General features: G+C 41.6%; 1 protein-coding gene across 1 annotated transcript in view; it reads right to left on the bottom strand.

Annotated features, from left to right (window-relative positions):
• Positions 1–21,551, bottom strand: part of SPRY3 (sprouty RTK signaling antagonist 3) — a 46,249-nt gene extending 24,698 nt beyond the window's left edge. Inside the window, exon 1 of the mRNA XM_073599080.1 lies at positions 21,013–21,551. The gene's annotated coding sequence lies outside the window, so the exon portion shown is untranslated. The remainder of the gene's footprint in view (positions 1–21,012) is intronic.
• Positions 21,552–23,354: the final 1,803 nt, after the last annotated feature.

Raw genomic sequence — 23,354 nt, 5'->3', positions numbered from 1 at the left:
ACAGCTCAACAGCCTCTGCTTCTGGACGCACAGACTGACTTTTTTCCACTGCCCCCAAACGCCTCTTAAAGTTTATATGTGCATGGACACGTAGGCTAACATGGAGGGGCATTTAGACAAAAAACATTAGATGCCCCTGACAGCAGCTGTAAAAACATCCTGTGTGCATGAGCCCTAAGTTATACTTTATCATTCCTTTGAGGTTCCTAAATGATTTGACAATGCTAAATAGTAATAAACTGATGCTTCCAGGTACATAGAGGATTGATAATTCTATGTATCAAATCAATATGTATGGTTATTGCCATCTCTGTATATGTTGTATGTATGTTGTATGTTGGCTGCAAATGCTCATGAACTCAGGTATAAATTCTGGATAGAAAGTCTTTGATTGCTCATAGCAACCATGTGCAAATGTATGGTTTTAAATGTTTGAAAGCTGAAATCTGCTGCATTGCAATGGACAACAAAAACTAAAGACATGTGTACACATACTGAACTACAGTGCCTTGAAAAAGTATTCATACCCCTTGACATTTTCCAGATTTTGCCATGTAACAACCAAATTATGTGATAGACCAACACAAAGTGGCACATAATTGTGAAATGGAGGGAAAATGATAAATTGTTTTAATTTTTGTTTACAAATAAATATGAAAAAAGTGTGGCATGCATTTGTATTCAGCCCCCTTTACTCTGATACCCCTAACTAAGATCTAGTGAAACCAATTGCCCTCAGAAGTCACCTCATTAGTAAATAGTGTCCACCTGTGTGTAATTTAATCTTAGCATAAATAAAGCTGTTCTGTGAAGCCCTCAGAGGTTTGTTAGAGAACCTTAGTGAACAAACAGCATCATGAAGGCCAAGGAACACACCAGACAGGTCAGGAATAAAGTTGCGGAGAAGTTTAAAGCAGGGTTAGGTTAAAAAAAAATATCCCAAGCTTTGACCATCTCACGAAGCATTGTTCAATCCACCATCTGAAAATGAAAAGCATATGGCGCAACTGCAAACCTACCAAGATATGGCTGTCCACCTAAACTGACAGGCTGGCCAAGGAGAACAGTGATCAGAGAAGCAGCCAAGAGGCCCATGGTAACTCTGGAGGAGCTGCAGAGATCCACGGCTCAGATGGGAGAATCTGTCCACAGGACAACTATTAGTCGTGCACTCCACAAATCTGGCCTTTATGGAAGAGTGGCAAGAAGAAAGCCATTGTTGAAAGAAAGCCATAAGAAGTCCCATTTGCAGTTTGCGAGAAGCCATGTGGGGGACACAGCAAACATGTGGAAGAAGGCCAAACATGAACTTTTGGGAGTAAAAGCAAAAGGCTATGTGTAGCAGAAAACTAACACTACACATCACCCTGAACACACCATCCCCTCCATTAAGCTACTATGGAATGATTTAGATCAAAGCATATTCATGTGTTATAATGGCCCAGTCAAAGTCCAGACCTAAATCCAATTGAGAATCTGTGGCAAGACTTGAAAATTGCTGTTTACAGATGCTCCAATCTGACAGAACATGAGCTATTTTGCAAAGAAGAATGGGCAAAAATGTCACTCTGTAGATGTGCAAAGCTGTTAGAGACATCCGCAAAAAGACTCAGGGGGTCTGAATACAAATGCACGCCACACTTTTCACATATTTATTTGTAAAACATTTGGAAAACCATTTATCATTTTCCTTCCACTTCATACTTATGTGCCACTTTGTGTTGGTCTATCACAAAAAATTCTAGTAAAATACATTTAAGTTTTTGGTTGTAACATGAAATGTGGAAAATTTCAAGGGGTATGAATATTTTTTCAAGGCACTGTTTGTTCAATGATTCTGCTGTAAGACTATCCCCATGCATCAGCTCTCTTGTACCACGTTAATTGGGGTACCATGTGAATACTGTGATTGTTTTCAAGGTGTGGTGAGTACTGTACATAGCTTTATTGAGAGTTCATGAAGACCCATGTTTCATTGCCATAGGCTGGGTTTAGTCTGCCTTTAATGCCGCCTTTTTTTTTTTTTTTTTTTCATGTTAATTAAAAAATAAAAAAATAACGTGTACTAATTCAAAGACACCAGTCAGACATGGCAGCATGCAGACTGGTGTCCCCTTGATGGAAGGGCAATGAACATGCTCTTTCTCTAAAGAGCTGATAACAACCTTAATGTCCTTCAGCAGGTGCTTCAATGAAAGTGGCAGAATATAAAGAGAGTGGTCTCTTCCGTGTCACCCGTACCATTGAAGAGGTTAGGTTGGAAGTAAGATGGAGGGTTATGTGCAGGTCTTGCTTTTGAAAAAAATACATAAAAGATACATTTTACAGTACAGCTGCTAGATTACTGCTCAATCCTTCTTAGGTAATCATTCATTACAGCAATACTAAAGCAATGAAACATGGGGGGGGGGAGTAGTTCTAGTTTTAGTCTAGAAACGACTGTGACTACACTGAATATGCTATAACTACAATATTACATGACTGAATGAATGAGCAGAGTAATGGATGGATACATTAATTGTTTGAAGTTGGGTTGTGAACCCCCCATGATCCCACTCAAGTTTTGCTATGATCAATGATTCATGGAGATTTATTCAATAATAACTTAACTATGCCATAATGCTTTAAGTATAAAGCAGGGGTCTCCATATTTTCTAAACAAAGAGTCAGTTTATAGTCCTTTAGACTTTAGGGGGCCGTACTGGCCAGCGTGAGTAGAAATCAGTGAGTAGAAGTCCCGGCATCAGTGGGTGTGTACAGTGCCCCATCTTTGGTATTAGAGGAAGGAATAGTGCCCCATCATTGGTGTCAGTAGGAGAAATAGTGCCTCATTGTTGGTGTCAGTGGGAGAAATAATACCTCATTGTTGATGTCAATGGCAGGAATTATGTTTCATTGTTGGTATCAGTGAGCAGAATAGTGTCTTGTATCAGTGGGTTGAATAGTGGGGCTGGATAAAGGCAGGAAAAGGGCCACATCCAGCCCCTGGGGCTGCAGTTTGGAGATCACTGATATAAAGGAATGTTAATATGCTAAAGGTAATCCTTGATTTCTTTTTTGGAAGAGGACTATTATAGCAAGAAGACCACTGGGTTACTTTTTAATGTTTTTTTAATTAAAGAAGGATGTGTATTATTTCCTTTAACCAGTGACTTTATGTGTAATTCTTCTTGGAAATGGTGAAGTTAGTTTTCCAAATGTATAAACTATTACAGCAGGTATTGTAGTACATGAAGTCTGTTTCTGTCACCCACTAATCAGATTCCAGTTGCTATTTTGCAACTAAATGAATAAAAAAAAATAAAAAATAAAAAAACAATTATTTTTTACAGTGTTCGTTTCAAAAATACAATTATATTTAGTGACATTTTTTTTCAAGTTCCTTGTACCTGATATTGGAAATCAACACAGACCAGTGTAAAATGATTAATTTGGTAAATCTGCCCTGCAATTGGCTGCTAGGGACAGAACTTGTAATTTTCCCTTGCTCCAATTTTAATAAATAAGTTCCATTGCGTTTCTTTAATTCTAGAACAGCCCATCAGTCTGCGTTAATGACTCAGATTTGCCTACTAGCATGATTCCAATGTCAGAGGGGTCATTGATTCTAATCTCTCTTCTGTCACTACATCCTATAAGTTTGGACAACAGATATGTTCCTTAGAGCAGCACTTTGCACCCAGTGATGAGAGAGGACAGAATTAACACGTTGCTATAGAACAGCTTACACGAAAAGAGAAGAGTAACTGGAAATAACTGACACCTACCCATTTCAAGCATAAAGTCAAACTGATTAAACCACATGCAATAGTCTTCCTAACAAAATCATCATATAAATGCTCTTCATTAGTAAATACTGTTTTCTGTTCTCAAAACATAAAGTATCTCACAAAAGTGAGTACACCCCTCACATTTTTGTAAATATTTTCTTATATCTTTTCATGTGACAACACTGAAGAAATGACACTTTGCTACAATGTAAAGTAGTGAGTGTACAGCTTATATAACAGTGTAAATTTGCTGTCCCCTCAAAATAACTCAACACACAGACATTAATGTCTAAACCACTGGCAACAAATGTCCAAATTGGGCCCAATTAGTCATTTTCCCTCCCCGGTGTCATGTGACTTGTTAGTGTTACAAGGTCTCAAGTGTGAATTGGGAGCAGGTGTGTTAAATTTGGTGTTATTGCACTCACTCTCTCATACTGATCACTGGAAGTTCAACATGGCTCCTCATGGCAAAGAACTCTCTGAGGATCTGAAAAAAAGAATTGTTGCTCTACATAAAGATGGCCTAGGCTATACAAAGATTGCTAAGACCCTGAAACTGAGCTGCAGCATGGTGGCCAAGACCATATAGTGGTTTAACAGGACAGGTTCCACTCAGAACAGGCCTCGTCATGGTCAGCCAAAGAAGTTGAGTGCATGTGCTTGGCGTCATAGCTAGAGGTTGTCTTTGGGAAATAGACGAGTGCTACCAGCGTTGCTGCAAAGGTTAAAGGGGTGGGGGGTCAGCCTGTCAGTGCTCAGACCATCAAATTGGTCTGCATAGCTGTCATCCCAGAAGGAAGCCTCTTCTAAAGATGATGCACAAGAAAGCCTGCAAACAGTTTGCTTAAGACAAGCAGACTAAGGACATGGATTACTGGGACCATACCCCGTGGTCTGATGAGAACAAAATAAACTTATTTGGTTCAGATGGTGTCAAGTGTGTGTGGTGGCAACCAGGTGTGGAGTACAAATACATGCGTGTCTTGCCTACAGTCAAGCATGGTGGAGGGAGTGTCATGGTCTGGGGCTGCATGAGTGCCGGCACTGGGGAGCTACAGTTCTTTGAGGGAACCATGAATGCCAACATGTACTGTGACATACTGAAGCAGAGTACTATCCCATTCCTTCAGAGACTGGGCCACAGGGCAGTATTCCAACATGACAATGACCCCAAACACACCTTCAAGACGGCCACTGCCTTGCTAAAGAAGCTGAAGGTAAAGATGATGGACTGGCCAAGCATGTCTTCAGACCTAAACCCTATATAGCATCTGTGGGTTATCCTCAAACGGAAGGTGGAGGTGCGCAAAGTCTCTAACATCCACCAGCTCTGTGATGTCGTCATGGAGGAGTGGAAGAGGACTCCAGTGGCAACCTGTGAAGCTCTGGTGAACTCCATGCCCAAGAGGGTTAAGGCAATGCTGGAAAATAATGGTGGCCACACAAAATATTGACACTTTGGACCCAATTTGGACATTTTTACTTAGGGGTGTACTCACTTTTGTTGCCAGCGGTTTAGACATTAATGGCTGTGTGTTGAGTTATTTTGAGAGGACAGCAAATTTACACTGTTATACAAGCTGTACACTCACTACTTTACATTGGAGCAAAGTGTAATTTCTTCAGTGTCACATGAAAAGATATAAGAAAATATTTACAAACATGTGAGGGGTGTACTCACTTTTGTGAGATACTGTATATATATATATATATATATATATATATATATATATATATATATATATATATATATATTCATATATATATATATATATATATATATATATATATATATATATATATATATATATATGTATATATATATATATATATTCATATATATATATATATATATATATATATATATATATATATATATATATATATATATATATATATATATATACCTTGCAAACATTGGGGAACATTAGGATCTGCAGCATCATGGCTCACCACATACCATAATCCCAATACAAGTTCAGAAAAACAACTTGAAAAACATGCGGAAGGAAAATAATTTCAAATGATCCTAATATAGGCCTAAAAATCACAATCGCAATACAATTTCAGCTTTTACTATTAAAAAACATAAACGTCACCTCTACAGTGATTGGAGGTTCAAGCTGGCCATAGGGTACATCAGTAAAGGTCTGAACATTGGCCTGACAGGTCTGCTGACAGGAGATGACAGCTGTCAAAAGTGGCACACAGTTGAAGGTGTGGACATCACCAATTTTAATTGCGTGGGGCAGGTCCTCTTCAACAGTATGTGAGAGTTTAGCAGGTTTGAATTAGGAACAAAAACCTCCCATGAACCTATAAATGTCTTTCTTCCTGTAGTTCATATATTAGTTATAATGATGCTGATTTAGTACCCTCATAGTCAGAGTAGGCTGCTAAGCAAATTTGTTTGACTCCTCCATAATCAGAGGAGCAGGGTTAGATTGCTTAGGGCTGCTCAGGGTTTCACAGGCTGCTGCTCTGTTACTTCCCCCCTCTTCCACAGAGATCTGGAACATAACAGAAGGAAAGACAGTGTCTGCAGCTTGAATGCTTATAGCCAGTCCCTGGGAGTTGTGCTCAGAAGGGGGTGAGAGAGCCCATAAATGATCTGAGGCCTGCACAATAGGGTGCAGTGTTCCTGGGTCCAGTTCTGCAGGAAGAGACCCCTGTGTAGGGAACTTCTACAAGTTTAGAGACAGGAAATAAAAATGCCACATGCTCCTAGAAGCATCTGCAAAAGTGACCAGTGTGCATGAGACCTTACAGTAAACTGCAATGCCACAGTTAAACCCCTGCAATCATCCCCCTAAAACACACATTCAGTCAAACTGTGGTCTACAGTACTAGCCTAGGCCCTAGTCTAGACAATTCCTAGAGGAATATTACACTGAATTAATATGTATCTTTCTTACTCAGCATCCAGAAGCTGCCTTTATACCAGCAGTTGGATTCTTTGATTGTAAAGGATTTTTTTTTAAATAACAAACATCTCAATGCTTACCTTAACATGCACAGAGCGGCCCCAAGCCTCCTCTTCTCGGGTCCCCCGCCAGCGCTCCTGGCTGCTCCTCCCTGTCCAGTGCCCCCCCAGGAAGCTGCTTCCCCTGGGGGCACTCGTGCATGCTCGCTCCCAAGCCCTGCTGCTGTGTTTATTGACAAGCAGGGTCCATAAAGACATGGATGAGTGAGTTTGGGGTGGAGGGACTTGACTGGCCTGCACAGAGTCATGACCTCAACCCGACAGAATACCTTTGGGATGAATTAGAACAGAGACTGTGAGCCAGACCTTCTCGTCCAACATCAGTGCCTGACCTCACAAATGAGCTTATGGAAGAATGGTCAAACATTCCCATAGACACACTCCTTAACCTTGTGGACAGCCTTCCCAGGAGAGTTGAAGCTGTTATAGCTGCAAAGGGTGGACCAACTCAATATTGAACCCTACGTACTAAGACTGGGATGCCATTAAAGTTCATGTGTGTGTAAAGGCAGGCGTCCCAATACTTTTGGCAATATTATATATATATATATATATATATATATATATATATATATATATATATATATATATATATATAATATATATTAATATATATAATATATAGGTATTTGTATACATAAAGGGATGAAAAGCACCTTTCTATCTTGCGTATCTAGCGCAACATTTACACCTGCAGTTTAGGGCGGTGCGAATTATAGCAGCAGGTAGTTGTGGCCCGTTCATACGGGGTGCAGGGGCACCGGCCCCTAATCTACATGCAGCGCGCTGGACGCATGGATTCCAATGAGGTTTTTGTTTTTTTGAAGCACATGATTAGAGCCTGAGGCTCTAATTGGTTTAAGAAAAGGGTGGGCTTGGGGCGCAGAGCACTGCACCCTGAGCCCACCCACTTGTGGGACAATAGCGAATTACTATTCGCTATTGTCTTCCTGATTCTCTTCCCAGCCAATCAGGAAGTGGCTGCTGGTCCTGAGACCCAATTGGCCAGGGAGTCTCAAGACCACTTCCTGTTCACCTGGGAGGAGAAGGAACATCCTCGGAGCAAGGTCTCCATCCATGGATGGCTCACCCACAGCCACATCCAGCACTCTGGCCCGGACAGTGGAGGGAGGAGGATCACAGTGTCACAGATCAGAGTGTCATCCCGGGTGGACTCGTCATCTGCCTCCTAAGGTAAGGAGGCCCTCCACCTTCCCGTCCTTCCTTCTCCCACCATGGTGGTGTTGGTTTGTCCCCTCCCTGCAAAATATTGAGCACCAGCTGCCACTGGCAGCAGGGATCTTTTGATTCCTGCTGCGGCTCTGAGCAGCTAAATGCGTCCACAGATGACCTTAAAGCAAACAGGCCCAGCGGCCCCCAAGTTGCCTCTCAGGGCTGCAGCAGGAATCAGAAGATTCCTGCTTCTACAATCTACACAGGCCTAAAACGTCAGTGTGAATGTAGCCATAATGTGTGTCCAAATGTCATGCATGTTATACAGCTGTATGACAAAGTCTATGTAGCATGTTTGGTTATACAGTATGTGGTCTCTGACAAGGCACATTTTGAATGCATGTCCATCCATAGCATAGCAAAAAGGCTGATGCCCTTCAGGTTTAATTTCCCATAGCTCATACAGCTTTAGTTTAGAGATAGGCCAAAAAATGCCTATGGGTAAATCTTGCTAATTTTGCCACAAGAGGAAAAACATTCTTCCTGATACCATAAGGTCCCCTGGACCAAAATGCGACATAGAATTAAGCATTGAGTGATTATACATTTGGATATTATTATTTTAAAAAAATAAGTTTATATTCAAATAATGACTTTGCTATTACTACCTCATCCAGTATAGGGTTCTACAGTTTAAAGTGTATATAAAACCAACATTTAAAATAAAAAATATTTTGGATAGTGTGGGATATGCAAAGTGCTGAAATATAAAGCTTGTGTGAGAGTTCAGATAAAAAGGGTGAGGAGAGCTGAAATTACACTCTGCAGAGTTCAGTGAGGAGAGTGCTGAGAGCTGATTGGAGGGAAGAGACACACTCCCCTCCACACAGCACACAGGGACAGAGCTGAGGCTGTCAATCTGCTAGAGGTCCCTCCCCTGTCACCATTTTTCTCTTGGTGTCAGAAAAACTTGTCAGGAGTGATTCATGCTGATAGCAGAGGAATGAAGCAGCAGACAGAAATTACACGTAGTGCTCCTATTTTAGACAAGTACAAACTATAGAGGGATATGCTTTGTTCATATTTCATGTCTGAGGTTTACAACCACATTAACCTCCATGACTGTATTCCCTAGTGTGGCTCGGGGTGAATTTTCAGTACTAAAAGCGGTAACTCGGAGCCACACTCGGGATCGCATCGCAGGATCCAGGCAAAGTTACTTACCTTATCCCCAGGATCCTGCGATGTCTCCCCGCTGTGGGTACGAGCCGTGTCTCCGCTCCATCTATCACAGTGTCGGCTCCGTTCCCTGCGAGCGTCGCAACGCATGGGGACGGAGCCCTGTGCCAAATTTCAAAAGTGAAAAATACATAACACATACAGTACACTGTAATCTTACAGATTACATTAATGTATCAAATCATTTCACATCCCTTTTGTCCCTAGTGGTTTGTCCAGTGCCCTGCATGCAGTTTTATATTATATATACTGTTCTTTCTGCCTGGAAACTGGAGATTGTCCATAGCAACCAAAAAGCGTCCCTTTACATCAAAAGTGGTTTTAGACCAGGTAGAAAACAACGATAATAAATTAGAATCACTTGGAGAATTGAGCGATAGTGGTGATAGTGATAGGGGAAATTCGTCATCAAACACTGAAAGTGACGACAGCAACAATTCAGCAACTGAGCAAATTTCAGTGTTTTTGATTTGATAACATTATTGAATACATTTTTTTATTATTATATTATTATTTGTTATAATTATTTATAGTTGTTTATTATATTATAATTTATGATTTCATTTTTCAAACTTTATCATACCCGGCATGTCTACTGGACAGATTTAAGTGAGTTATTACTAAGAACTACAGGCCTACAATATAAAACGCCAAATTTCCATGCAAAACAATCTTTGAGCATCAAAAATCTGACATAATCATACCATCAGGGAGGTTAAGTCAAGTTTTTAGTTTCTCACTTTCTACGTAACTGCTAAGAGGAAGAAAGTGATGGGAATTCTAAAATGTCACAGTTATAACAGGAAGTAAAGAGAAATCTTCCAATTGGAACACCTGTTCTGGTGACCACTGTCTAAAAGAGGATTTTTTCTCATTTTGGACAGATATCCACTTACTTCCTGATGTGTCTCTAGGACGGGAAGTGAAGAGAAATCTTCATGGGATACAGGGAGCCAAAAAAATCTGAAGTCTTAACCATTCCTTACTCTATCCAAAACAAAAACAATTTTTTTTTGGATTTACAAACACTTGAAAGTACAACAAAAGGCAAAACTTTTTTTTTTAAGTTTTGGATAGAACTCTCTCTTTTTGTTCTGTTTACCATTATCGAAAGTGAAAGTTAAAGAAAATCCCAAATTAGTGTTGACGCCAGAACAGTAATAGAAGGGAAATCTTCCAATGGGGGCACTAGTTCTGATGACCCTGGTGACTCCCCAGGATTCCCTCAGTTTGGAGAGATTTCCTCTTACTTCCTGTTTGGCTATGGGACAGGAACTGAATGGAAATCTCCCCAATGGGACGCAAATGGCAAAACTAAACTGACATCTAACCCTCCCTTACACTATCCAAAATGAAACGTTTTGCCTATAGTTCTACAGCCACTCTTATGCCCTGTACACACGATCGGACTTTTGATGGAATATGTGCGATCGGAGCATGTTGTCGGAAATTCCAACCATGTGTGGGCTCCATCAGACTTTTTCCATCGGAATTTCCGACACATAAACATTGAGAGCATGCTATAAAATTTTCTGACAACTAAATCCGATCCTTTAAATTCCGACCGTGTGTAGACAAATCCGATGCACAAAGTGCCACGCATGCTCAGAATAAATTAAGAGACGAAAGCTATTGGCTATTGCCTGTTTATAGTCCCGACGTACGTGTTTTACGTCACCGCGTTCAGAACGATCGGATTTTCCGACAACTTTGTGCGACCGTGTGTATGCAAGACAAGTTTGAGCCAACATCCGTCGGAAAAAAACGATGGATCAATGTCCGATCAAGCCCTTCTTAGACTGTTGGTACAATCTTCTTTCCACTGGCATTCACCTGTCCTTTGTCCTACATTCTTTAAAATAAAGAGTTAATTTTCCAGATCTGTATAGGAAATACCCAATTGTTTTGATCTATCACTGTGTGTAAGATTTCCTGTTTCTTTTACTCATTTCTTCGAACACTCTCCAAAGCTGCACAATTTTTTTTTATAATATTTTACCTAAAACTGGACCCCATCCAGAGTGGATGCATTCTAATAGAGGAGGTGTGTTACTGGCCAGATCACCAGGTGAAAACTGAGGGGGAAAAGCCTAAAAAAGCCTAAAAAAGAGAGAACTAACACAGCAACCTCATCTAATTATTGGTAAGCTGCAATACATTACATTTTTAGTTTTGTGTTCAATAAGGCCAGTGGCAGCCCATCCATAAGGGGCACAGGGGTGCCGCCCCCCTAATCTCTATGTGCCCAACCCCTAATCTCCATGTTTGTTTGGTTTTTGTGAAGCATGTGATTAGAGCCGGAGGATTTAATTGGCTTCAGAAAGCACAGAGCACTGCGCCCTGAGCCCACCCACTTGTGACAATAGCGAATCAACAATCGTTATAGTCTTCCTGCTTCTCCTCTCGGCCAATCAGGACAGGAAGCGAGTCCTGGAACCAGATTGGGAGGAGAAGCGACTGGATTGGTCGGGAGGAGAAGCCAGGGAAGCCTCCGAAGCCGCCTGGGACCTGGATGTGGTAAGTGTGGGGGCTGGCGGGCTTGCAAGCGAGCTTTTGAGCGGGGCTGGAAAACGGGTGAGCAGGACTAGAGGGGGGGGGGCTTGGTTTGTTTGCCGCCTCCCCCAAAAAATGGAGCACCAGCCTCCACTGAATATCGCTTTAACATTTATTAGTTAGAATTGTTTCCAGGTCTCTCTGGGGACTATAGAACACCTCCCCATATGTTATAGAGATAAGAGGGACTGGTGTTTTGTGGTACTAAAGAACTTCCAATGGTAACAATGTTTTTCCTCTATAGATATTGTGAATGAGTGTTGTCGCCGAGGACAGGAAGTGTGATACTGGCAAACTCCTTACATTTTAAAGGCTCATGCACACTGCAGCTCAAAAAAAAGCTGCTTTTAGGGCTCATGCACACTGCAGCCCAAAGGAGCTCAACAAAGTAGCAGCTCCTACAGGCTTTTGAGCTCTTATTTTTTCTGCCTAGAAACTCCCCTCCATGTTAACCAATGTGTTCATGCACACTATGGATTTTTCAGGCGTTTTCAGGCATATGCTTCTAGAGGCAGAAAAAAAACCCCCAACAGACTCACGTTTTTGTGAGGAGCTAGTGCCCCAAAGACCTCAAAAGAGCTCAAAAGAACTTGAAAAAGCTTGAAAACATTTGTTCCAGCTTTTTTGTTTTGTTTATACAGTGGTTAAGAAAATACTATCTAGGAGAGTTTGTCAAAAAAAACTCTTATGTCGCGTACACACAGGCGGACTTTTCGACCGGACTTGTCCGACGGACATTCAGACGGACTTTTGAGCGAACAGACTTGCCTACACACGATCACACCAAAGTCCAACGGATTAGTACGTGATGACGTACGACCGGACTAAAATAAGGAAGTTGATAGCCGGTAGCCAATAGCTGCCCTAGCGTGGGTTTTCATCTGTTGGACTAGCATACAGACGAGCGGATTTCTCGATAGGAACTGGGTCTGGCGGAGTTCCGACGTAAAGATTTGAAGCATGTTTCAAATCTAAAGTCCGTCAGATTTTCGACAGGAAAAGTCCGCTGAAGGTCCGATGAAGCCCACACACGGTCGGATTGTCCGCCGGATTCGGCCCGTTGGACCAGTCCGGTCGAAAAGTCAGCTCGTGTGTACGTGGCATTATGCTCAAAAAAGCTCAAAGGAGTTTAAAGGTGCTTGAAGAAGCTCAATAAAAATGTGCACAAGAGCACAAATACGCACAAGCTTTTTCAAGCTGAAGTAAAAGCTCAAATGCCTATAAAGCAGCTTTTGAGCTGCAGTGTGCATAAGCCCTTACAGGCATTTGAGTTTTTATTTCAGCTTGAAGAAGCTTGTGTTTTTTTTATTATTGAGCTTTTTTAAGCTTTTTTGAGCATAAGCGTTTATTTTTTTTTTCAAAAACCCTCCCCTCAACTCAGTTTCCTATTGTTTTTGTGTGTTTTGAGCGTCTTTCAGCTTTTTTGAGCTTTTTCACGCTTTTTCGTGCATTTTTGATGACTTAGACATCTTTTCTTCTGGAAAAGTTCTCTCAAAAACACGAGTTTGGTGGTGGTGGTGGTGGTGGTGGTGGTGGGGGGGGGGGTTATGCCTCTAAGAACATATGCCTGTAAACTCCTGAAAAAGCCATAGTGAACATGGACACATTGGCTAACATGGAGGGGAGTTTCCAGGCAGAAAAAATGAGAGCTCAAAAGCCTGTAGGAGCAGCTTCTTTGAGCTTCTTTGAGATGCAGTGTGCACAAGCCCTTAAAGGAGATGTAAAGTCTTGAGGTTTTTCACCCTAATGCATATGCAGAAGGTTTTTAAGGTGAAAAACCTTCGGTGCTGCAGCAGCCCCCCCGAGTGCTCCTTTTTCTTACCTGAACCCGATGGTTCAAGCGTCATGAGTTAGTGAGCACTTCTCCTTTGCTGAGATAATCCATCCACCTCACAGGTGTGGGATATAAAGATGATGATTAGACAGCATGATTACTGCACAGGTGTGCCTTAGGCTGGCCACAATAAAATGCCACGCTTCAGTAAAATGTGCAGTTTTATCACACAGCACAATGCCACAGATATCGCAAGTTTTGAGGAAGCGTGCAATTGGCATGTTGACTGCAGGAATGTCTACGAGAGCTGTTGCCCTTGAATGGAATGTTCATTTCTTTACCATAAGCCGTCTCAAAAGGCGTTTCAGAGAGTTTGGCAGTACATCCAACCGGCCTCACAACTGCAGACCATGTGTAACCACACCATTCCAGGACCTCCACATCCAGCATCTTCACCTCCAAGATCATCTGAGACCAGCCGGACAGCTCCTGCAACAATTAGTTTGCATAACCAAAGAATTCTTGCACAAACTGTCAGAAACCGTCTCAGGGAAGCTCATCTGCATGCTCATCGTCCTCATCGGGGTCTCGACCTGACTGCAGTTTGTCGTCCTAACCGACCCGAGTGGGCAAATGCTCACATTCGATGGCGTCTGGCACTTTGGAGAGGTGTTCTCTTCATGGATGAATCACGATTTTCACTGTACAGGGCAGATGGCAGACGGCGTGTATGGTGTTGTGTGGATGAGCGGTTTGCTGATCTCAACGTTGTGGATTGTGGATGGAGTGGCCCATGGTGGCGGTGGGGTTATGGTATGTGCAGGCCTATGCTATGGACAACGAACACAGGTGCATTTTATTGATGGCATTTTGAATGCACAGAGATACCGTGATGAGATCCTGAGGCCCATTGTTGTGCCATTCATCCACAACCATCACCTCATGTTGCAGCATGATAATGCACGGTCCCACGTTGCAAGGATCTGTACACAATTCCTGGAAGCTGAAAACATCCCAGTTCTTGCATGACCAGCATACACACCGGACATGTCACCCATTGAGCATGTTTGGGATGCTCTGGATCGGCGTATACGACAGCGTGTTCCAGTTCCTGCCAATATCCAGCAACTTCCCACAGCCATTGAAGAGGAATGGACCAACATTCCACAGGCCACAATCAACAACCTGATCAACTCTATGCGAAGGAGATGTGCTGGACTGTGTGAGGCAAATGGTGGTCATACCAGATACTGACTGGTTTTCACTAATACAATAATACTGCACATTTTAGAGTGGCCTTATATTAAGGCCAGCCTAAGGCACACCTGTGCAATAATCATGCTGTCTAATCAGCATCTTGATATGCCACACCTGTGAGGTGGATGGATTATTTCGTCAAAGGAGAAGTGCTCACTAACACAGATTTAGACAGATTTGTGAACAATATTTGAGAGAAACAGGCCCTTTTGTGGACATAGAAAAAAGTCGTAGACCTTTGCGTTCAGCTCATGATAAATGGGGGCAAACACAAAAGTGTTGCATTTATAATTTTGCTCAGTGTAATTGCAAGTAACAAATGTTGAAGCCATTGGTTCACTTAGCAGCAAGATGACTAGGTTTTCCTTAATTATCATGTTTTTTTAAAGGTGCCATTAGAAAAATATGTTATTGCAATTTGGTTATCAATGAGCATCAAAATGACTATTTAAAGTTCAATGGGGAATTTCATTGGATGTTATTAGTATCTATTATTAATTAATAACATAAAAATTTCCCAGCAAGAGAGGGTAGCTAAGGCTTTATATTTTCAGTCCTTCAAGAGGAAATCAGGTGACATCATGGCACTAAGTGTAATGTGGAAATTTCCACTCTCCGGACACTTTATTAGGTACACCTCGCTAGTACCGGGTTGGACCCCCTTTTGCCTTCAGAACTGCCACAATTCTTCATGCCATAGATTCAACAAGGTGTTGGAAACATTCCTCAGAGATTTTCGTCCATATTAACATGATAGTATCACGCAGTTGCTGCATATTTGTTGGCTGCACATCCATGATGCAAATCTCCTGTTCCACCACATCCCAAAGGTGCTCTATTGCATTGAGGTCTGGTGACTGTGGAGGCCATTGGAGTACAGTGAAGTAGACATCAGAAGATGGGTACACTGTAGTCATAAAGGGACACGGACATGGTCAGCAACAATGCTCAGGTAGGTCGTGGAATTTAAGCAATGCTGAATTGGTGCCAAAGTGTGCCGATGGAGGACCAAAGTGTGCCAAAAAAATATCCCCCACATTATTACACCACCACCAGCCTGAACCGTTGATACAAGGCAGGATGGATCCATGTTTGTATGCTCTATTAAATTCTGACCCTACCATCTGAATGTTGCAGTTTAAATCAAGACTCGTCAGACTAGGAAATGTTTTTCCAATCTTCTATTGTCCAATTTTAGTAAGCCTGTGCAAATTGTAGCCTCAGTTTCCTGTTATTAGCTGACAGGAGTGGCACCCGGTGTAGTCTTCTGTTGCTGTAGCCCATCTGCTTCAAGGTTTGATTTGTCATGCGTTCAGAGATGGTGTTCTGCATACCTTGGTTGTAACGAGTGCTTATATGAGTTACTGTTGCCTTTCTATCATCTTGAACCAGTCTGCCCATTCTCCTCTGACCTCTGACACCAACGAGGTCCACACAACTGCCGCTCACTGGATATTTTTTCTTTTTCAGGCCATTCTCTGTAAACCCTAGAAATGGTTTTGTGTGAAAATCCCAGTAGATCAGCAGTTTTTTAAATACTCAGACCAGCCCGTCTGACCCCAACAACCATGCCATGTTCAAAGTCTTCTAAATCTACTTCCTTTCCCATTCTGATGCTCGGTTTGAACTTCAGCAAGTTGTCTTCACCACATCTAGATGCCTAAATGCGTTGAGTTGCTGCCATGTGATTGGCTGATTAGCAATATGTGTTACCAAGCAATTGAACAGATGTACCTAATAAAGTGGCCAGTGAGTGTATATATCCATCATAGCCTGGGGAGCAGTTGGCATAGACATCAGAAGCAATAGAAGTGTTGCTCATAGCAACTAATACAATCTTTTTGTATGTTCTCTAAACTGCACCAGTAAAATAGTGGGTGGATTCTGACTGGTTGCTATAAGGAGCATCATTTTTAGGCTTATTTTGGAAGACTCTGGGATTTATATTGAGTGCATACAGTCAAAGCGATAATAAATACTAAATAAATAAAAGTAAGTAAACCACAATGGCCTACTATCAAGGCTGGATTTAATTATTTGCACCTCTAAGATGGCTATTACCGTGCAGCCTTTAATGACCACAGGTCTTTGAAGCCACACAAATAATAAAAGTTATAAATTAACATTAGGGCCGGATCACACCATGCCCACATCAGAATTGCACAGAAACACACTGCGCATTCCTGTGCGATTCACATGCGGCTCTCTGCGCTGCAGTTTCAAGCCCCTTCATTTTGAATGGGCTAAAAACTCGCACCGAGCCAAAAGTAATGCATGCACTACTTTTTAAAATGGTCTGTAACCAGAACATATGGTACAAAAGTACCATGCGATCTGGTGTGGGCAAACGAAAAGCACTGGAGACCTGCGTTTGGGATGTTGTTAACATTTTATTGACACCCGCTGCAGATTGCAAAAGCAGTACGTTTTGGATGTGGGTTGAATCGCACAGGTTTCAACTCGTTCCTGTGCGATTCTAGTGTGAGCATAGTGTGAACAGGCACTCAGTGAATTGTTGCCTATAGGGTTTAACACTTGTTTTTTTATATTAATGCCACCATGAGAACTAAAATCACATCCACATTCAGTTAGCAATGGAGCACCCCAAAACCATAACTCTTTTACTAAGACAAAAAAAAATCCCCCAGCACCTTATGACCACGCTATAGCCACAGCTATAGCTTGGCTCTCTCGTTATTTGAAGGCGTCCATGGACATCCTTCCAGAGCCATGCTCCCTACTCACCTCCTGGGGAGCGCACCCCCTCACCCCCATCCTTAGGACACAGCTGATCACAGATCGCGGTAAAGGGCCAATCACTGTAAAGGGTCCATGTGATCCGCTGTGTCCAATCACAGGTGATCACATGAGAACAGGCTTGCCGCCGGTTATCAACAGTGCATGTCACAGCGTGAGGAGAAGAAAGCCAGTAATCGGCAATGCTGACATGGCACATTCACACTGATAATCAGGGCACTAACCATCAGAGCCCTGATGGTCAGTGCAGCCCCATCAGAGCCTATCAGTGCAGCTTATCAGTGCCCTTCAGTGTAGCTTATCAGTGCCCATCAGTGTTGCCTCATCAGTGCTGCCTAATCAGTGCCCATCAGTGCCGCCTCATCAGTGCTGCCCAATCAGTGCCCATCAAAGCTGCCTTATCAGTGCCCACCAGTGCAGTCTCATCAGTGCCCATCAGTGCTGCCTCATCAGTGCCCATAATTGCAGCTTCATCAGTGCTGCCTAATCGATGCCCATCGGTGCAGCTTATCAGTGCCCATCAGTGAAGCCTCATCAGTGCCCATCAGTGCTACCTCATCAGTGCAGCTTATTAGTGCCCATGAGTGCTACCTCACCAGTGCTGCCTAATCAGTGCCCATCAGTGCAGCTTATCAGTGCCCATCAGAGCTGCCTTATCAGTGCCCATCAGTGCAGCCTTATCAGTGCTGCCTCATCAATGCAGCTTATCAGTGCCCATCAGTGCAGCCTCATTAGTGCTCATCAGTGCAGACTCATCACTGCCCATCAGTGCTGCCGCACCAGTGCCCTCCAGTGCAGCTTATCAGTGTCGCCTCATCAGTACCCATCAGTGCTTTCCCATCAGTGCAGCCTCATCAGTGCCTATCTGTGCCTCCTCATCAGTGCAGCCTCATCAGTGCCCATCAGTGCAGCCTCATCAGTGTCCATTAGTGCAGCCTATCAGCGCCCATCAGTGTAGCCTATCAGTGCTCAACAGTAAAGAAGAAAAATTACTTTAATTAATTTGCAAAATATTATAACAGAAACTAAGAAAAAAAAATATTTTTTTCAAGAGCTTCCTTCTTTTTTTCGTTTGTTTAGAAAAAATAAAAACCCAGTGGCGATTAATACCTCCAAAAGAAAGCTCTATCTGTCTCAAAAAAAATGATAAAAAATGTTATATGGGTACAGTGATGCATGACCAGGCAATTGTCATTCAAATTGCAACAGCCCTGAAAGCTGGAAATTGGCCTGGGCAGGAGGGGGGTGAAAGTGCCCAGTATCTAACCCAGCGCAGTATTAGGCATATGCATAGGTTGCTGGTTTAGCAATAACATCAGCAAATAATCTCTAACAGATTAGAGCCAGTAATGTATGTGTCCTGCTTTGCCTAAACTACAATCTTAAATATAAAGCATATATTTTCAGGATTATAGAATAATTTTAGCTAAAAGATATTATCAGGTGAACTACCCAATGGAGATGATGCATAAAAATTGATCTTTCCGAAAATGATAGGTAACATACCACTAACCGATTATTGGTATCAGCTCTAATTTCCATTGCTCCAGTTTTATAAATCTACCCCACGCTATCCTTTATCTGTCTGTTGGCCCATTTATAATCCTAATGCTGCCACGCACATCTGATTAGATAATATATTGTGTCATTGGGGCGTAAATCAATGGCTTTTTAAAGTAGGCCCTTACATTGCACAGTTGATGGTAAAATTCAAAGTCGATTATACACAGATCGTACAAATAAATTGTATTTGTGTGTGGCCATCCTTAAACTGCTGTTCTAGGCAAGGCAAGCTCTGCCATACACAAAAAGAACTGAGGTTGTTATGGCACCCAAAATTTGAACAGAACATTTGTATTGTATCTGTGGCACAGACTCTGATGTAACTAGCCACAAGAACCTGCTGTTCCATATGGATGGATGAAGCCAAGGTTACAAGGACCCATGAATAGAAAAACATTAATCTGCTGCATGAGTGACTAAGTCAACTCCCTCTTCATTCATGTAGGTCTCAAATTGGAAGCTATGGGATTTAGTGAGAGTGCCAATATTTCCTAAAGATTATATGATATTATATAAGGAACGATTCACACTATATTGCTATTCCTGAACTATGTATTTGTTTAAATGTCTTACTATACATTCATCACACAACACATTTCCCTACTATAATCCATAGATTTTATAAGCATACACATACATTTACTGCTAATAAGTATAGAATTGTAAGCTCTTCTCATGCTATCCTCCACCTATTTTCATCTGCAAGCATATCTACATTTACAAACAGGTTTTTAAACTGCATAAACATGTCGGAGTATAAAAGTAAAAAAGTTTGCCTTTTTTTGGTATATTTGCTGCTTTATTAGTTGTTTACAGCACAATTCAAATGCATGCCTCTACAATGCTGCATCGTGCAGAATAAGGAGTGGTTAAGCTGGTTGTATTGTAAATGAGAGTTGAAATCCAGTGCAATATATCGGATACAGATAAAAGAAAAAAAAAGGAAAAGTCCACCTTTTAAAACAAGATGATTTAGTAAAATAGTATATAATCTGCATTTGTTATTTATTTATTTTCTGAACTGTTAGGCCTGCTGTCATGAAGGCTGTGCATCAATACAGATACAGATGCTGTTTATCCTACATTAGAATTAAGCAATATGAAATCCACCATGGAGGCATGTGCTGATGGTATAATATAGCACACTGTATACAGAAAAAAAAAAAGATAGAATTATTTATTTTCATTTTTAGTGCATTCTTTAAAAGTCTTAACATGGTTATGCCTTGCCTCATTAAATGTTTATAGTGTGGTTTATATGCAAAATTGCATTGCTAAGTATTATTACCGCATATTCTTTTTTCTCTTTTTTTATAAGCTAGATGTAGAGTATAGACCATTGCCCTGTTATTTGTAAAGGAAGGATTAGTTCACTACATTTCTTGAGATTCATCTTCATTCTTTCCATAGTAAACGCACTAGACAATGTAGATTATATAGAGTTAAACATAACTACACAGCTACATAGTTCATCAAGCTAGTTTATACCAACCTCACCTGCTTTATTTAAGATTTAGAATCACAAAATATGCAGTCAATAGAGATTATTTAAAAAGGCAATGCAAAGAGTGCATCAAGGGCTTTAAATTAAAGCATCCAATCACATTTCACTTTTTTCAGCATAAAATATTCAGAGCGATGGCAGCCCATTTCTGATTGGTTGTTGCTATGCATTACTGCATATTTTCTTTGCTTTGCCAAAGGCCACTGCATGTGAATTGCACATACAACACACACCAGTGCTTACAACAGCTCCGATGTGCAAAGTGCATACCCTTGGCAAACCAATTTGATAATTTCTGATGGGTTAATATGGGTTCTTGCATTACCCACGCTGTTCATTCATATTATATAAAAAGACCAATGACATTTAAAAAAAAAAAATCTGCAATAACTGAAAAAAAGGTTAGTAAATGTTACAAAATATATATCCAGATTACCTATGTGCATATTTAGATCCATGGTGCTAGGCAAGTATATAGTCTCCACCCAGATCCAGGTAGCTACTGCTTCTCCGTCTTGCCCTTTGTATGCATCCCAGCTATAGGAAAAGTCTCAATGAATACTCCTCCTTGACCGTGGGCTACTGACGTATAGGTGTGTCCCCCCCAAACACCACACCAGCAGCGAGGGATCACGCGCAATTTTTTTTGCGGCTTACAGCGTCAGAAAATCCAGAGATGCTACAGACGGATGCAATCGCTCCCAAGATTGTAGCTGGGCTGCATAGTGTCTCTGGGATAAATCCGCAGATATGGCTTTAGTTCAAGGGATATTCCTCTGCAAATCTCTAGAACAGCTCTAAGCATTGGTTTTGTCTGCAAGCCTTAGCTAGCAGTGTTTCCTTGGCTTCCTCTATGTGTACATCTCCGGTCAGCACAGACTGACTGTGCCTTGCTGCTGAGAGGTGGTGCTGATCTGTGTCACTGTGTTTTGTGAATGCGGATATTCTCAGTTATCTTGTGAATGAGTTAAGGGGGTGGAGAGAGGCGGGATCCAAGGGGTTTTGTCAGTCTCCTCACTGGCTGTGTGTATGTCTCTGTCTCTCCTTCCCATAGTATAATTATTTTATGATATATCTCCATGCAACTGAAATGTCCTTTCCTCTCTATCTTCAATCACACTCAGTGGTGTACACTACAAGCCCTATAGAGACTTAAATATCCCCCTTTTAAAAAAAAAAAAATCCCTGCAAATCCACCGAATCCTTTAACAAAGAAATCTGAATGGTATCATTTAATATAATTGATGACAATGTTTTTTTTTTATGCATGTTCCAGTCTCATCTTTTCCCATCCTTTCATTCCTCTCTCTCTCTCTCATTCTCTCTCACACACACTCCCACACTCTCCTTCTCTCTTCCCTTTGCTCTAGTCCTAATGCTTAAGTGGCGTCATGCTTTGGAAATTGAATCGGTCCATTAGATCTCCCCATAGGCTTCTCTGTATCCGGTCCCTTGGCTCTGACTGCAACAGAATTAAACAAGGGAAAAATAATGCAAAAAAAAAAAAATGGTTTTAAAGCAGCAATTCATCTGGCTTGTGCTCAAAATAGATTGGATCATTTGAGTTTTATTGTTGTGATCATGCTTAAAGAGTGATTTAGAGATGTTTGAATTTATTTTGGTGCAATTTTTTTATTTTTTATTTTGGGGCCTGGTGAAAATGCAGAATTTAAATACATGGGTGTACATGACTGCACTTTCTGGGTAGTGAGTTTCAGTTGTGTTTTATAGATATTCAACTAAGCTCATAAAACAACTAAAATATTTGACATAGGAAATCTCACAGCAAATGGAAGACCCTAAAGTGATATTAAACCCTATTTTTTTTATTTTTTTTTATTTTAGAAGAATTTGATGTCTGCTGCAAGGTGGGACAAACTGATAAGAGACATTGCTGTGTTATCTACCTAACTGCATGGGCTCCTGGTCTCAGCTTCTTGCCCACCATTTGCACCATCTACTATTGACTTTAATTCTAATTCTTTTAAACTCCAACTCCAGGATATTAAAACACACCCCTCCCACACTAACTACCTGCTGGGATGACCTATCCAAATGCCCATTTTACTTATCTGTAGCAAGTCACGTGACGATCCTTCGCTCTCTTTCTGTTTATTTCCTGGGGTCTTTCGTTGAGTACTGTAATGTACCTAATAAAGGCTGAGCTGACAGTAGGGCTTCCCTAATTTATCCTGTCCCATATTCCTCCGGAGTTGGTGACAGGGTATAGCAGAACGAGGCATGGAATGGGTTCTGACAGATGACAGCGCAGGTAATGCTGAGATGCTGTGGATGCAGGACTGCAGAATGCTGTCACATAGATGGAGCGCAGGAAATCCCAGGTGTGTGAGTCAGAATTATAGTCAAATAGTCAAACAGGCCAAAGTCAGCAACAACTGAGGTTCAGATTCAGAAGACAGAAGCACATTTAGAAGCCAGGCTGAGGACAGTATCACACATGCAGAAGCAATACAAAATCAGCAGGCAAACAATGGAGTCAGATCACAAGCCAAAGTCGATAACAGGAGATCAAGATCAGATAGAGTCAGAAGGCAAGCCTGGTCAAAGCACAGAAGAAACAGGAAGCAGGTTTGGTCACTGAAACTGATGACCGTTCAGCAACTCTCCAAAATTCTGCAATGCCTTAATTAGGTCACTGGGTGCCAAAACACCAGTGCCAAACTTGCACGGTCATTCACGCTAATGCACATGCACATTAGCAAACACACATTGGCTCATGCACAGCCCTGATCCTGAGCACTGGTGCATGAGCTGTAC

This window comes from Aquarana catesbeiana, linkage group LG09 (genome assembly GCF_042186555.1).
Source record: "Aquarana catesbeiana isolate 2022-GZ linkage group LG09, ASM4218655v1, whole genome shotgun sequence".
In the NCBI taxonomy this organism is placed as follows: domain Eukaryota; kingdom Metazoa; phylum Chordata; class Amphibia; order Anura; family Ranidae; genus Aquarana; species Aquarana catesbeiana.
This window is presented reverse-complemented; position numbering and strand designations above follow the sequence as displayed.